This window comes from Heterodontus francisci, unplaced genomic scaffold (genome assembly GCF_036365525.1).
Source record: "Heterodontus francisci isolate sHetFra1 unplaced genomic scaffold, sHetFra1.hap1 HAP1_SCAFFOLD_59, whole genome shotgun sequence".
NCBI classification, from domain to species: Eukaryota; Metazoa; Chordata; class Chondrichthyes; order Heterodontiformes; family Heterodontidae; genus Heterodontus; species Heterodontus francisci.
Window position 1 is genome coordinate 787,122 of NW_027140758.1, and position 5,384 is coordinate 792,505.

A 5,384-nucleotide genomic window follows, 5' to 3' on the forward strand; every position below is an offset into this window, starting at 1 on the left:
AGGGGAGAGACAACTGTGTAACAGCCCCGACAACCAATTTTATCTGCAGCACCTGTGGAAGAGTCTGTCACTCTAGAATTTGCCTTTATAGCCATTCCAGACACTGCTTCACAAACCACTGACAAGCTCCAGGCGCTTACCCATTGTCTCTCGAGACAAGGAGGCCAAAGAAGAAGAAGAAGAAAAGAAGTCTCCGGTGCTGTGTGGATTCATTCTGTATCTATCAGACTCTAGGACTGTGAGTGTGATATCCATTCTGTATCTGTCAGTCTCTGGTACTGTGAGTGTGACATCCATTCTGTATCTATCAGACTCTAGGACTGTGAGTGTGAGGAGATGAGGTGGAGTGTTGCGGCAAGGATGATGGGAAAGAGCTTTGGTGCGATGACACAGCTTTGCTCGACCCCAGTTTGCATTGGGATTGGGTCAATGGTAGGTCCGTTGGGAAGGATTGCAGCTTGCATGTCATCATGCAGTCGTCAGAGGATGATGATGAATTTCTCTGGGCAGCCAAATTTGAGGACGTTCCATAATCCCTCCTGGTTGGGAGAGTCGAAGGCCTTTGTCAGGTCAGAGAAAACCAGGTATCAAGGTTGTTGCTGCTCCCTACATTTTCTTGGAGTTGTCTTGCTGTGAAGATCATGTCCATTGTGCTTCTTGATGGACAGAATCCACATTGTGATTCCAGGAGGAGCTCTTCAGCCACGGGGAGGAGGCAGTTGAGAAGGTCTCTTGTGATGGCCTTCCCTTTATCGGACAGCAGGGATACCCCTCTGTAGTTACCACAGTCAGTCTTGTCACCTTCTTTAAAGATGATCACTATTACAGTGTCTCGGAGATCCCCTGTCATGCTCTCCTCCTTCCAAATGAGGGAAATGAGACCATGTATTTGTGTCAAGAGTACTTCTCTGCCAGATTTTAGAATTTTGATGGGAATTCCATCTATGCCAGCGGCCTTATTTTTTTTAGCTTTCAGATGGCCTTTTCAATCTCTGTCAGCCTGGAATTGTGCTGACAGCACGGTGGGTAGCATGCTGTGGAATGCGGTCAAGGGGACTCGCATCAAGGACTGAGTCACGATTGAGGAGATCTTCAAAGTGCTCCTTGCAACGAGTGCAGACTGCCGATCTGTCCTTGATCAGTGTCACTCCATTCTTTTGCTCTCAGTAGGGTAGGTCCTTGGGTACGTGGGCCGTGAATGGTCTTGACTGTGCTGAAGAATCCACACATGTCGTGGCTGTCAGCAAGTTTTTGTTCCAGTGTTCTTTCAGCCCATCAGCTGTTCTTTAGGTTGCATGTGTAGATCTAGTCTACAGGACGAGTGGGAAACTATTTAACCTATGTTGCCTCCAGTCCAGATGTAAGGCCACTCCAACCTCTGTCATCAAGCTGCAGTATGCTGACGATGCCTGCGAATGCGCACACTCAGAGGCCAAGCGTCAAACCCTGATCAATGCATTCACGGAGGTGTATGAAATAATTGGCCTTAAGCAAAACATCCAGAAGACAAAGGTCCTCTACCAGCCTGCTCCCCGACACTGCCCCTCAACTATCAAGATCCACAGCGAACCACTGGGCAATGTGGATCACTGCTCATACCTTGGGAACCTCCTGTCACCAAGGGCAGATATCGACAATGACACCCAGCATCACGTCTAGTGTGTCAGCGGAGCCTTCAGTCATCTGTGGAAAAGAATGTTTGATGACAAAGAACTCAAATCAGACACCAAGCTCATGGTTGACATGGCTGCAGTGTTACCTGCCCTCCTGTATGTGTCAGAAACATGGATACTGTACAGCAGACATCTCAAAGTCCTGGAGAGATATCACCGGTGGTGATTCCGCAAGATCCTGCAAATTCAGTTGCAGGACAGGCGCTGCAATATCAGTGTCCTCTCTCAGGCCAACATCCCCAGTATCGAAACACTGGTCATGGCTAGTCAGTTATGTTGGATGGGCCACATCATCCCCATGCCTGACGCCAGAGTCGCAAAACAAGCTTTCTACTCTGAACTCCATCAGGGCAAGAAGCTACCAGGAGGGCAAAGGAAACATTACAAGAATTTCCTTCAAGACATCCTGAAAAAACGTGACATCTGCACTGATTCATGGGCATCTCTTGCCTGAGACCACCCAAAATGGAGAAGAAGCATCCGCGAAGGTGCCAGCCAGTTTGAAATTCGTCGACATGCCCAGGAAGCAACCAAATGCAAACAGTGGAAGGAGTATTTGGAAATTGGAGAATCCCATTCACCCACTTCACCAAGCACCATCTGCCCCACCTGTGGCTGAGTGTGTGGATCAAGAATTGGACTATTCAGTTACCTAAGGACCCACAACCCTGGAGTGGAAGAAAGTCATCCTCATTCCCAAGGGAGTTCCGAAGAAGAAGTTTAGTGTGACATCCATTCTGCATCTGTCAGTCTCTGGTATTGAATATGAGTGTGGGATTCATTCAGTATCTGTCGGTCCCTTGTACTGTGTTTGAGTGCAGTTTTCAGGCTGTATCTATTCGTATCTTGTGTGTGGGTTTTGTATTCATCAGCATCTTTCAACCTCGAACACATTATTTGAGTTTTGCAGTCATTCTGAACTGACCCTTGGTAATGTATGTGTGTTTGAGGGTAATTGTTTACCTGTTAATCTGTTGTCCTGTACATGAGCGTGAGATTCATTCTGTATAACTCTATCTCTGTTCTTGTTGTGTGTGTGTGTGATTCATTCTGTATAACTCTATCTCTGTTCTTGTTGTGTGTGTGTGATTCATTCTGTATGCTCCATCTCTGGTATCACATATATGTGTGGTATCAATTCCATTTCTGTCATTTCTGGTACTGTATGTGAGTGTTTACTTCATTCTGTAACTGTCAGTCTCTGGCACTGTCTGCATGTTCTGGATCCATTTTGTAACTATCAGTCTCTCGCGCAGTGTGAATGTGGAATTAATTTTGTATCTCTCCATCTCTAGTGTCATGTGTAAATTTGGAGTTCATTCTGAATTGGTCTTTGGTACTGGATCTGCCATTCTCTAGTACAGTTTGTGAATGTAGGATTCATTCTGTACCTGTCACTCACTGGTACTTTGTGAAAGTGTGCAATACATTCTGTATCTGTCGGCCTCTGGTAGTGTGTGTGATTGTGGGATGAATTAATTAGCAGTCAGTGGTGCTCGATGTGAATGTGGAAATCATTCTGTAACTCAGTCTGATATTGTTCTGTGAGGGTGGGAATCACATGTATCTTACAATGCCTGGTGCTGTGTGTGAGCATGGGATTCATTCTGTACCTGTCAGTCATACTGTACGTATCTGTGGGATTTATTCTGCACCTTTAAGTCTCTGGTATTTTGTACGAAAGTGGGATTAATTCTAGATCCACTGCCACACACTGGTTGAGTGTGTGTGTGTGTGTGTGTGTGTGTGTAAGAAGATAAAAAGATACAAAATAGGAGCAGGAGATGGCCATTTGGCCCATCGAGCCTGCTCTGCCATTCAATAAGATCGGGGTTGTTCTGATTGTGGCCTTAACTCCACTTTCCTGCCTGCGCCCATGACCATTGACTCCCTTGTCGATCAAAAATCGGTCTATCACAGCCTTGAATATATTCAATGACCCAGCCTTCACAGTCCTCTGGAGAACAGAATTCCAAAGATGAACAACCCTCTGAGTGAAGAAATTCCTCCTCATCTCCTTCTTGAATGGGAGGCCACTTATCTTGAAACTGTGGCCCCTAATTCTACATTCCCCCACAAGGAGAAACATCCTCTCAGCATCTACCTGTCCAGCCCACTGAGAATCTTATAGGTTTCAATAAGATCTCCTCTCAATCTTCTAAACTCCAGTGAGTATAGGCCCAACCTGCTCAACTGTTTCTCCTAAGACAATCGAACTTCCCAAGTATCAGCCGAGTGAACCTTCTCTGAACTGATTCCAATGCAAGTATAGCCCTCCTTAAGTAAGGAGACCACAACTGTGTGGAGTACTTTAGTTGGGATGTCACTAATGCCCTGTACAGTTACAGCAAATCTTCCCTACTTTTAAACTCCATTCCCCTCTCTAAAAATGCCAACATTCCAGTTGCCTTCCTAATTACTTGCTATCGCTGCATGCTAACTTTTTTGTAATTCATGTACTTGGACACACAGATTCCTTGGTACAGCAGCATTCTGCAGTCTCTCTCTATGTAAGTAATATTCTGTTTTTCTATTCTTCCTGCCAAAGTAGACAATCTGACATTTTCCCATATTATACTCCATCTGCCAAACTTTTGCCCACCGATTTAAACTAGCTATATCTCTTTGCAGACACTTTGTGTCCTTCTCACAACTTGCTTTCCTCCCTATCGTTGTACCATCCATAAATTTGGATTTACACTCGGTCCCTTCATGCAAGTTATTAATAAAGACCATAAAGATTGAGGCACCAGCACTGATCTCTGTGGCACTCCATTAGTTACAGTTTGCCAATTTGAAAATTCCCCAATTATCCCCACTCTGTTTCTTGTGAGTTAGCCAATACTGTATCCATGTGCGTGCAGTTTTCAGATTGTGTCTATCAGTGTCTGTTACTCTGAGTTTTGGACTCTTTCTCAATCTCTCAGTGCTACTATTTGTGTGTTAGATTGCTTTAGATGACTCAGGCTGAGGTACTGTCAGTGAGTGCAGTAATCAACCTATACCTTTCAGCATCTGGCACCTAGCATGGGTTTCAAAATCACTCTCTAACTGTCAGTGTCTGGTACTCTGTGAGAGTGTGAGATTCATTATATAACCTTCCGTCACTGGGACTGGTGCAAGTCTGGAATTCTTCTACATAAAAATTCAGCACAGCAACAGGCCACTGATGTGGTAGGTTTTAAGCAGATAGGTAGATACATAAATCCTGTTTGAGGTTTTGCCTGGTATTAAATAGTATCTGTCACTGTGAACACAATAGTGAAATATAATGTATCCTACAATCTGATACAGGATTGATGTGCAAGTGTAACTCAGGCTGTACTCATCAATTTGATCAGTGCCATTCAGTCTAACTCTGAGTGAGAATCTTGGACTTGCATGTAAAATGAGCTCAGTCTGGAATTGTACAGTATCTTCCATCTGACACTATATGAGGTTTTAGGACTGGTACGTAATTTATAGCTCAAACTATACTAATCAAATTTATATTGTATCTTTTAGTTTCACAATCCGGATGAGTTTTAAAGTGGAATCTGAGTTTGTACCTCTGCAATCTGATTATGCACTTGAGATTTGTATCTAATGTATATGTCTGGACACATTATGGGAATTAATACTGATAATAAAGTCAAAACCCGTGGAAATATTAGGCTGGTATTTAACTTGAATCTCGGAGCACTTCATTGAGATTATTTCTGTAACTTTGAA